General features: G+C 39.1%; 1 protein-coding gene across 9 annotated transcripts in view; it reads right to left on the bottom strand.

Moving 5' to 3' along the window:
• LOC122628649 (zinc finger homeobox protein 3) overlaps positions 1 to 12,500 on the bottom strand; it is a 269,125-nt gene that overhangs the window by 131,025 nt on the left and 125,600 nt on the right. The window contains exon 1 of one of the 9 annotated variants that reach the window (XM_043811123.1): positions 9,626 to 10,375. The exons of the other annotated variants lie outside the window; for them this stretch is intronic. The gene's annotated coding sequence lies outside the window, so the exon portion shown is untranslated. Of the gene's footprint in view, positions 1 to 9,625; positions 10,376 to 12,500 lie in introns of those variants that run through there. 9 annotated transcript variants of the gene reach the window in all.

The raw sequence follows: 12,500 nt of genomic DNA on the forward strand, positions 1-12,500 counted from the left end.
AGGAAGAGGAGGAGAAGGAGGAGGTGGTGGAAGGAGATAATTTCGCGATGTATTTAAAAGCATCGTAAGCCGGATTACGCTGCATACGACGATCGACCGACGTTAATGCCTACAAAATATTATTTAGACGGTAATAAGAATTTTAATTTATGCAACGAGGGATGCGAGAGACGTAGGAACACGTGTATATATATATGTGTATATATATATATATATATATATATATTCTTTTTATATCCCTTATCTCTTTCTTTCTCATGCGTGAAAAAAAGTGAGATAAAAAAGAGAAAAAGAGAGAATGAGAGAGAGAGAGAGAGAGAGAGAGAGAGAGATGGAAGAGAAGTTTGTTGATTTTTTGGTGTTACTCGTAACGAGTGAACGATAAACGATGTCACGCAGGACGTAAATGCTCCAAAAGTATTATTTAAGGGATAATAAAATGTTCCCTTCTATACTCGGATCGAACGCGATCGGTTGGTTTAACTCATTAAACGTACAGTTACTAGCTATACGTTTTCCTATAATTTATGCTTCTCCCAAAAAGATGAAATAAAAAGATACAGTCTATAGAGAAGCTTCGTAATCGTCAGTTCGACTACATTCGAATTAAGAAAAATGTAGAAAGTAAAAGAGGTAGAAAGAAAGAGAGAAAGAGAGAGGATGACGAGAGAATAGAAACATTTTTTAAATCGAAAAAAAAAATATTAAAAAATTTCAGTCCAAAATAGGAAAATTTTTATTTAAATTATTCTACAATTAAGATGTTGTTTCAAGCGAAGGCAATCGAGCGTTAAACGAATTGAAGAAGGAGAGAAAGAAAGAAAGAAAGAAATAAAGAGAGAAAGAGAGAGAAATAGAGAGTAAGAGAAAGAAAATATAATCCTTGTGTGGGACAATCCCCTTAAAGGGATCGCAGGGAACATTTCAGAAGCGTTTCAGGCACGTTCGGTGTAAGCCGTGATAATAGATTATGATAATAAACGGCATTGTGCCGACATAAAAGCACCTAATGCTTGATCTCACTCATATTCACGATTTTCCTCTGTTAAAGTTCTTCAAGTGTTAGTATCTCGAGCACTGTTAGCTCTGTTAATAAAAAAGGAAAAAAAATATATATAATGGACAAAATTAGAAAACAGGAAAGAAAGAAAGAAAGAAGTGTAAACTTACAGAAAAGAAAAAATTCAAACCGAGAATTAAAAACGTTTTCTCTTCATTCTTTTCAAAAAGAAAAGGAACAAACGCAAGATTATCGATTGTAACGATAACGATTTTATGATAACCTATCCGATTAGAAATATTTGCAAAAGGCAAACGAGAAATAACAACGGCGTATTCAACACCGTACAAAATTACGTGTGAATTTACATACTGTAGACAGTTACTGATAGAATGAGAGAAACGTCACTTATTACGCTTATTGTTAGGGATCTCCGTTTCTATACAACGGTTTCGCGCGTTACGGCAAATTAAGTTACATCGTATAGATCGTTAGAGTTCTGTTAACCGAGTGGGTACCCACATAGCTAGGTAGGTAGGTACACCTACTACCCAATGATTATAACCGTTACACTGGTCGTGAACTTTTCGTGGTAGTTCGGTATTGACCTCTCTACCTTCGGTCGCGGGAAGAGCACGGAATCCCGACAACTACACGTCGTTCGAACAGCATCCACGACAACTGATCTTTCGAATTCCTATCTTCTATTTTCTTTTACCCGATATCACCTCCTCTATCCCCTTGCATTCTTCCATCGTTTCGAACAATATTGTCATGATTCCAACACGATTTGAGACCGTGGGATTTAGCCTTGCGAGTAAGTATAATATATAATATATGTATGTATGTATAATATATATATATATATATATTTTTTTCTTTTGTCTTCTTTGAACTATTATTTAACAAAAATTTTAATAAATTATTATCGTCGTCATCATCATCATCATAATCATTATTATTATTATTTTATTTTTATTATTACTATTATCGTCATTATTTTACTATTATTATTAAAATAGCTTAGTTAGATATAAATTTTTTTTTTTTTGTAATTCGAATCAATAGGGGTTCTAATCAAGATACGCGTCTTCCTCGTCTCCCTTCTCTTTTCTTATTTTTTCTTCTTTACTTCTTCTTCTTCTTCTTCTTCTTCTTCTTCTTCTTCTTCTTCTTCTTCTTCTCGCACAAAGAGCTCGTTGAATTAATTCTCGATGGCGACAAGCTCGGTCGAAATAAATCGACGAATCAAACGTTCGACGATCGTTTATGATAATAAATGGCATTACGTAGGCACGCGGTTCGAAGAAAATGTATATAAAGAGGGGGAAGAGGGAGGAACAGAGAGATGAAGGGATGGAGGGGAGGGCACGTGTGCCTTGCACGCTTGTTACTCCCCTCATAGAAAAGAGAAGTCTATTTTGCATCCTCGAAGAAAGCGAAACGAGAAGAGAATTATGGATCTCTTCGCCCTTCGTGCATTCTTCTCTCTTCTTTTTTCTTTATTTCTTTTTTTTTTTTTGCTTTATTTTTTTATTTAGTTTATTTTATTATTGTTATTATTATTATTATTATTATTATTATTATTATTATTATTTCTTTCTCCTTGGAGCGAAGCCACGTTCCGTTCGAACCCTTCTCGTAGATTTTCTGAGTTTCATGCAAATTTTCGTCAGCGGAGACGGGCCACCCTTTTCTACATTTATGAATATCAGATCAGGCCACTCGAACCTACTCGAATTCTTCAAAGGATTTTTTTTTTTATTTATGATATACATCTATATACCTGTGCACACCTGTGCATATATATATATATATATATATATATATATATATATATATAAATTTTTGTCGAAACGTCCTCTATTGTTCACTCTAATATTCTCTATACATTAATTCTCATTCGAATTCGAAATCAAAGTAAGCAACTACACGCGCATAACTTCCCATAGTAATTACGTTTGGCGATCGGGCTAACAGAGAGCTTTTACGGATAGTTTACGTTGCCATTAGAAAATCTAATATCTGTAATTACGGGGATTTAATACGTGTACGTAATGACAGGGTAACGCGACGAGGAGAAGCTCGTTGTCGGAATAAAAGAAAGATAATACTTCGATGTCGTGGAAGTAGAAAAATACTAATCGCTAGCGGGACAACCGTTTTACGATCCTTCCGGAAACCACGCGAACTTAAATATAATTCGCGGGACTCGTTTCTTCGGCTTTCATGCAAATTTCTTTAGGAAAGATAAAGGGCTACCTAGCCCTCCCTTTCTGTCTTCTCCCTCCCTTTCCATTTCCACTTTCCTCCCATCGACTTTTTTCTCTTTATCTTCTTTATGAATACGAGATTAGGGGTGCTTTGAAAGTAAAATAAAGAAATAAAGAAAGAAAGATAGAAAGAAAAAAGAAAATTAAATACATCGATACGAAAATAAAAAAAGAATATATATATATATATATATATATATATATATATAAATGAAAAGTATAAGTATAAAACGAACGAAATTATAGTTCACAATTCGACAAGGGATTTTAACTAAATAACAAGCAATCTAAGTCAATATAAATTGTCCTTATTAGTGTAGCACGTCAATTAATGCGTAACATTCCCATCGAATATTCGCTGCCGATTAGAACGCTGCCGCCACGCCGTTAGCACCGAGTATGGGAAATATCTATAGATATTCTAGTAGGTATCTGCTCTGTTTCTCTTTCTCTATAGGAGAACGATCGGCCATATTGCTCGTTATATACGCAAACACGTAAGTACGTATAGATATACCATACACACACACACACACACATAAATACGTAAAAAGTACATACATACGACCGGTTAAATTTTTTTAAAGGGAGCTCCGATGCTTAGGAATTAAAATCGAATTCTTCCGAAGGCGGGGGCGGAACAACACGAGAACTCGAATTCCAACGTCGAAGGGTACAACTTTAATACCTTAGCACTTTCTTCGCGCTTTTAAAACCCTTATCCGATCTACCTTCTTCGCCCGTTTTTTTTTTACCTTTCCTTTCTTTATCTACTTCTCTCTCTTTCTCTCTCTCTCTCTCTCTCTTCGTCTTTTTCTTTTTCTTTTTTTCACAAAGGAGATCATGCACGTCCTGTCGATTAACAACCAACGTAACACAAGTAACCAAGTTATCTATACCTATCTACTTATTTTTCGTAAGAAATAAGAGCAGTCTCAATTTTAATTAAATCGCTGCGAATACTGAATGGACAGAAGTTAAAGAAGAGGAAGAATAATAAAAAAAAAGAGAAATGCAGGGATAGATAGACAGAGAGGAGACAGAGAAAGAGAGAGAGAGAGAGAGAGAACCGGCCCGAATCTGAACACTTCGCGGCGTGTCCATTAAATGACCGATCATTCCAAGATAGAGAAAGCCAGCACACAGCCGTTTTAATGGATTCCGATCCAACCGAGATAACTGGATTACGTCCATCGTGGATCCTCTTCTTCGAAATCACTATGTTCTCGGACTAATTTCCGTTTCGTACGTAAGAAACTACGAGGTCAACGAAGGATTAGATCGTCGAAAGAAAGAGATAATAATAATAATAATAATAATAATAATAATAATAATAATAATAATAAAAGAAAAAAAAATAAACAAAGGAGACAGAAAAAGAAAAAAGAAAAAGAAAAATATTTCTTTACGATCATCCCCCTCCCTTTCGACTTTCAACAGATAGATATGTATCTTCTTCTTTATATTTCCATACTTTTCCAAGTGTTAAAGATAAATAAGAATTTACCTAAGTCGATCCAATATCAATCCTTTTCTTTTCTATTTTAGATATATGATTCGACAAGTTATTGAGTACAGTTATTTACGAGTTATATAGATAATGACGTATGAGAACATTTTTCAAATTATTTCACATTGATTAATCTCGAATATTTCTTATCGTACCTTTTTGACGGATCATCTCTCGTCGTTCGTTCTTTTCTTTTTTCTTTTTTCCTTTCCTTTTCTTACTTTTTTTTTCTTTCTTTTTTTTTTTTTTTTTTTTTTTTTTTAATCAACGCACCATTCGATACATTGGAAAGTATTTATGGTGTTAAAAGAAAAGAAAAAAAAAAAAAAAAAAAAAAAAAAAAAAAAAAAAAGAAAAATTAGCGAAACAATCGATGATTTAGATCTCGTTTAAACGAGGATTAAGAGAGATATACATCCAGCGAATTTCACGAGAAGAGTTAGTTTCCTTGGTGATTTCAACGCTCGGCTCCCGTCGGATTCCAAGCAAGCAGCACACCCCAATACACACGCACACGCGTTCGCCCGCGCGCTCGTGCGCACGCGTACGCTTACGCACGTACTTGGAGAGTGAAGAAAATCTTTTTTCTTCGTAGGTAAGTGTTAAAAAATGATTGAAAAAAAAAAAAAAATAAATAAATAAATAAAAAAATAAAAAAATAAAGAAAAGAAACGAATCAATGATGTCCTCAATAGAAAATCGTGGATTCTCCTTCGATTATCACTTTCCTTTCGTTCTTTCTCTCTCTTTTGTTCTATTCACCTTGATGCAATTTTCTAATTGTCTTTAGATGCTATACGTTCGTGCCCACGCGTCATTACTCTCGCGTGCATACATACGGAGTTATGCAAAAGGCGATAATAAATTATTACTATTTTAATTGCCGGCGTGTCAAACCCTGTACGGTTCTTCCGCATATGTACGAGGAACTTACATACACATATCGCAACGCTTTACGATAACACGGTACGCGGCAACATGATTTTACGTACGCCTATCGGGGGACGATAATATATATCGGTCTTTTGAGTGAGCCGTTAAATTTACCGATTATGAACATTTTGGTATTTCGTGAGAGAAAGAGACAGAGAGAAAGAGAGAGAGAGAGAAAGCTGTATTTAAAAATCGTTACAAACATTATCGTTAACAAATTGACCGAACGGAAAGAGAGAGAGAGAGAGAGAGAGAGAGAGAGAGAGAGAGAAGAAGAAAAAAGAAAAAGAAAAACAACAGTCACGAGTGAGATAATAATAAAAGAAAAAAAAAAAAAGATAAATAAATAAATAAATAAACGCGTGTACTAAAAGATAAATCAATTTGTGTCTCTTTGACAGCGCAAAAAAAAAAAAAGAAAAAAAAAGCGACAGAAAAAAGAAAAGGAAAAAAAAAGTAGCGAGAACAAAAATGGATGTTGTTTTCATTGATAAAAACGATAAAAGGAACACCTCCCTTCCTCTTTCCCATTACGATTACGGTACGGTCGGCTATTCGAAACTCCCCTCCCTCCGCCCTCCTTTTTTTTCTTCCCCTTTCACGACTTTGTCGTCGAAGCAGCTCGCTAACGAGAACACACAGCGGGACACCATTTTAATTAATCGACTTTTACGAAATAATCGCAGACATCTCGCGAAATTCTAATTACGTGGAAGTAGGTATATAGGATCGAAGAGAACTCTCTCGGTAGAACGTGAAAGCGGAAAGTAAGGTATTTACACAAGAGTTTAAGTCGAGGCACGCTCGATGCGTATTCCACGTATAAAAAGGGGGGAATAATCATAGATACTACCGGTCGCGATTAATTAGTCCCAGAGGACATTTCCTGTCTCACTCTTTCCTTCACTCTTTCTCCATTTCTCCACCCGCTTTTCACTCCTTTCCGGCAAACAAATTGCGACAACGTTCGCCTTTAAGTTCGTGTCAGTTCCATGAGAAAAATTGTCCACGAGACGAAGACGGCTGGTACGTCGTGTGGGCGTGACCGTGTTAAAGTCTTTTCCTTTTTGTTTTCTTTTTCTCTTTTTTTTTTTTTTTCTTTTTTCTATTTCTTCTTATCTTTTCGTTCTCGATTTTTGTGTCCGTTTTCTTTTTCCCCTTTCTCGCTCCGTTACGTCGTTATATCTTACGAATATATTCTATTCCGACGTCTTCCGACCATTGTTCCATTTCTCGGAAGATAATCATTTATTTTGGAAATTTAAATGATAATTTCCCATCGAAAGATACTTCGATCGGATATTTAGCTATCTGTGGAAATTGTGGAAATGAGTTCTTCCATGTTGTATGTATTTAAGTATCCTACGCAATACGACGGCATCTCGATGTACAAAGATAGTAACTCGTCGTATCGAAAGATACTTTTGGAGTATTTGACTACTCGGTAAAAATGTGGAAACGATTTCTATCTTATATCTACAACAGTGAGTGTCTATATATATATATATATATATATATATATATATATGTATATGTATATATAGACAAATATAGTAACCGCATTTATCCGTTTTAGAATTGATCCTTTTTATGATTCTCATAGAAGACAAGAACGATGGTTACTTCATCCGACAAGGGAACACGGCGATGTATATCAATCACGATTAATTACTTGTGTAAAACGACGAGGAAAAAGAGACGGATAGATAGGTATATATTTAGAGAAAGAGAGAGAGAGAGAGAGAGAGAGAGAGAGAGAGGGTGTTAGAAGAAAAAAGGAGAAAGACGAACGGTCAGTCAAACTCTGCAAGAAATAACGCGGAGACGCGAGATATCGTTGACCTCGGTGGTCAATTTTCTTTCGAGAAAGCTCGTAGATACGCGAGTAACTAACTACGCCGGCTTTAATTAATCAACGTTAGTGGTATACATCGGACTCACGAGAAAACTTGGCATACGTGTTTCACCTAATCGCGATTAATTAACCTCGAAAGGTATCTAGCTCTTTAAAGCGTACCGTTTGAATTGTAGCAGCATAGGCGAAAGAGAAGGTTTGATAGGACAATGAAAAATCTACTGAGATAAGATGTCGATTAATGCCCACGCACACGTATACATGCGGACATACAAGCGTACGTAACGACACAAAAATCTTTACGTCGACGTATCGATACTCGTAATATTTCGTCATTTTAACGTGGTGATAAAACGGAAGCTAATTAATGACGATTATAGAAAGAAAAAACATATGAAAAATAAAGAAATAAATTGATTAATTAACGAATGAATGAATTAATTCGAACGTTTCGAGGATTTATATGAAAGGTCTTGTAGAAAATATTGAATGAAATGACGAAAATGCAAGTAAGACTTGCGTCGGTTGAGTTACGTATCCTTCGACGGTTTGCTAATAAATGAGTACCTGGCTCTAATCATCTTAGAAAGAGGAACTAATCGGGAATGAGGAGAGAGAGAGGGAGAGAGGGAGAGAGAGAGAGAGAGAGAGAGAGAGGGAAAGACGCTGTAAACTCGTCACTGACCTCTGACGGAAACCTCAACAACTCGAAAGCCTACTCGCAGTAATTGCATCGTCGAGGTATCGCCGACAAAAAGAAGAGTATAACGCGTGGTGCTTCTACCGGAAGTCGATGATAGTCCCGACGAAGCGAGAAACGTTTCGTTACGACGACGACGACGACGACGATGACGACGATGACGACGAACGACGAGAGGAAAAGAGACAGAAAAGAACGAAATGGATGCCGAGAGAAGAGATTCCTTCGAAAGAAACAGGGAGAGAAAAAAGAGATAGAAAGAGAGAGAGAGGGAGAGAGAGAGAGAGAGAGAAAGAGAGAGAGAGAGAGAGAGAGAAACACGTTTCGAATTTCCTGCGCTTCCCGGCGTTCTGTTGATAAACAAAAGGTTGATATCTAAATCGCAACGTGTGAGTGAGTGAGTAAGTGAGAGAGAGAGAGAGAGAGAGAGAGAAAGAGAGAGAGAGAGAGAAAGAAAGAGTTGAGTGCGCGCGCGAACCTTCTTCGGCTCGCTTCGAGTGGAGAACCATAATACCGGTTCCCTTATCTACGCTCGAAATCGAAATCTGGCGTGTCGCACGCGTTTCCACCGCGGGTTCTCTCTTGCGGCTTACACGCACCTTTTAACCAAAGTATAGACATTTCGTGGAACACTTAGTCGCGCGTTTGATAAAGACCACGGAATCGGCGAAAGAAAATAAAATCCTTCGGAGAAAATCATAGATTTTTCTTCGTTTCGTCCAACAACGTTTTATCTAGTTGACTATCGAGATGAGAATTAGATCTTTAAAATTTTTCTTTTCTTTCTTCCTTCCTTCCTTCCTTGGTTTCTTTTTTTTTTTTTCTTTTCTTTCTTTCTTACTGTCATTCTTAAACAAGACCGAGGAGGGCGAAAGGACGTGAGACAGCTGTTAAACGAACGAAAGTGAGCAAACATCTTTCGAACGAAATCAAAGAGGATCGAGTAATTCCTTTCGATCACCAAAACAGATAGATTCGGAGTAAGTAAGCGAATAGATCGTAAATCCGAAATTCGAATTTCCTGGCACGATCGGAATATGTATTAACGAGCTCGATTTTTCCACGGGATTTTGATTGCTTTTCCGTTTTCTTTTTTTTTTTTCTCTTTTTCTCCTTTCCTTTCTACTTGATCGATCACTCTCAAAAACCTACCACATCACTGAAGGACTATATAAACTATCCTATAAACGAACGATTAGATTTCACTGATCCTGATCATCGCACAGTATCACCAAATCCAAGGAGCAAATTTCAACGGGAGATCAAGATCGAAATCCAAAGTTTTCCAAAAATGAATTTTACACTTTTTAGCACAAAACAACTTCAACGTTATCTCACTATGATGAACACATACCTGGGTTCATATCCCGCGAGCTCGCAGTATCTCGTCTTTTTCTTTCTTTTCTCTTTTTAATTTTCTTTCTCACGCAGGAACTTTCTTCGTCGCGCACTTTTGATATTGGCCACGTGTATCACTGGTATACATACATATGTATATACACGTACATACGTATGTATGTATCTACATGTATCGTATTTTTTCCAAATTCCAGGAATATATATGATGACGAGGATGTTGATCTCAATGTTGATGTCGACGATAGGATAATGCACGTGATATCCACGTTCCTTATTTTTCGTCCGAGAAAAATTGCCAAACACAGTAGTGGAAGTGAACATTCGTGATGGAAACAATACAATGAAACTGTGCACTTAAACCGTGCAGTTAAACCATTTAGTTAAAGCAGGTATTTCCCTTATAAATCAACGAAGGACTGAAAATTTCTAAATGCTTGAAAGGAAGGTCCTCGAATGCCGACACGGTCATTTTTTTCTCTCACTTTCTTCCGTTGGCAATCCTGTTCATTAATAAAAACAATGAACGCACTTAAAGTCACACACTACTATCGAAAGTAGCTTTTATAGGAACACTGATAAAACACCTCCAGCAAGCACGCTTTTTTTCTTTCTCTCTTGGTTGGCGCAAAGGTATGTGGGGATTTCTTCCTTGAAGAGGACACTGACGATAGATACGTTGACGATAACGACGAGAAGATGACGAGGACGAGGACGAGGACGACGACGACGACGACGACGACGACGACGACGACAACGACGACGACGACGACGACGACGAGGACGATTAACGGATTACGAGTATGTGATAATAAAATAATGTGTGTTTATACGTGTGTGTGGGTGCGTGTGTGTGTGTGTGTGTGAGAGAGAGAGAGGAAGAGAGAGAGAGAAAAAAAGTGAGAGAGAGAGAGAGAGAGAGAGAGAGTACGTGTATACTTGTGTATTTGTGTGCTAGTATTATAGTATGTATATTATCCGGCACGTCCACGTTATTAATAAAACACCCCCGACGTATTAACGTAACGAACACGTTAAAACAACGAGAACAACGGCGACGTACTAATAATCGACGACACGGCGACGGGGGTGGCGAGAGAGTGCGTTCCTTGTTCGTGGCGTGAAAACGGGCGGCGAGGGCTCTCGCCGCGCTCTCGTGTCCGCGGGTCTTCTCTCTCTCTACGCACGGAATAATATTTTAATGAAGGAAAGGCCGGACAGCGAAGTGCCCACGTCGGGTCGCGCTGCCGAACTGTTCGCTTCCCCGCCCCTCCGGACCGGCGGCTTCCACCCCTCCCCTCGTAACGCGGGGCACCGAGTGCGCTCGGTCTTCCAAGTTTCCCCCACCCGATGGGGTTTACAACATTCCCCCACTACCGATAATCTAGCCCCACTTAACCGGCTCGAACGAGAGCGGCGCGTTTGTCGTACCCCCACCCTTTCTCACGAATGGCTCGAGTCAGTGGCGGGGGAACTACTGGCGTGGCTTAGTCCCTCGATGGGCGTGGCTTCGTACCGCGCTTAAGATTCACTGTGGTGGGGGTATCTAGCTTTCTCTCTCGCTCTCCCACAAAGTTTCCTACTCTGCCAAGAGAAGAGTTTCCCCACCTCGTTGAACTCGAGCGAGAGAGCGTGCGAGAGTGCGCGCGCGCGCGCGACCGCTTCGTCGTCGTCGTCGTCGTCGTCGTCGTCGTCGTCGTCGTCGTTCTCGTTCGTTCGCTCGTTCGTTCCTTCGTTCGTTCGTCCTTACGTACGTACGTATGGACGTACGTACGTTCGTTCGTACGTTCGTCGTTCGTCGCTCGTTCGTTCGTTCGTTCGTTCGTTCGTTCGTTCATTCGTTCGTTCGTTCGTTCGTTCGTTCGTTCGTTCTCTCTTGGAACGAGAGAACGGGACGACGACGACGGCGCGCAGAATCTAAGCGAGGACCAAGAAGACGAACGACGGGTGTCACGGCGGTCAAGTAGCAATGTTGGTGCTCCGTCGTCCTCATCCTCGTGCTGTCGCTGCTGCTGCTGCTTTTGCTGATCTTCCTTGCTGGTGATAGTGGTGGGGTGGGGTGTTGCTAGGGGTAGGGGTAAGGGAAGAGTACTCCTCCGCGACTTCCCGGATATCTTTCCGGTAAACTTTCCTTCTCTCTTTCCACCAACCCCCTTCTCCCACTCTGTATATATATATATCTCTCTCTATCTCCCTTTTCGCGAGCAACCCTTCTTTTTCTTTCTCCTCCTCCACCTCCTCCTTCTCATCTCATCGTTTACTCCTCCGGACGTATCGTATCGTTCGCGACTCGACTCGATCGAAGATCCAGGATTTCCGAAGGTAGGAGAGACGAGGAAGAAGACGCCTCTGCTTATATCCGTCGGCGGAATTTCGTACTCTCTCTCTCTCTCTCTCTCTCTCTCTCTTTCTCTCTTTCACTCCGTCTCTTTCTTTCTCTCTCTTTCTCACTCTTTCTTTATTTTTCTCTTTTTCAAGGTGCGGGGAAGTTATTTTGTGATCGTTATCTAGATACCTACAAGATGAGAAGATTATTAATGCCTCCTTCAAACGAGACATTCGTGGAATGAATTTTAACAACGTGAATCCTCGTGGAAATAAGGACTACAGAACTCCATAAACTCCAGTTGATTTATACGAAATGAGGAAGTAGCCTTCGACGTTGCGTGAGAAGGAAAGAGAGAAAAGAGAGAGAGAATAGTGCTTCGATAAATTAAAAAGATTGCGACAAAGTAGATACCTACTGGTGGTCCTTTCGTTGCATGTCGTTCTCTCTCTCTCTCTCTCTTTCTCTCTTTCTCTTTTCTTTCTCACTCTATCTCGCCCTTTCTCTCTTTCTTTCTTGGAGACAATGACAACAGCCATTGTGTTGT

This window comes from Vespula pensylvanica, chromosome 4, assembly GCF_014466175.1.
Source record: "Vespula pensylvanica isolate Volc-1 chromosome 4, ASM1446617v1, whole genome shotgun sequence".
In the NCBI taxonomy this organism is placed as follows: Eukaryota; Metazoa; Arthropoda; class Insecta; order Hymenoptera; family Vespidae; genus Vespula; species Vespula pensylvanica.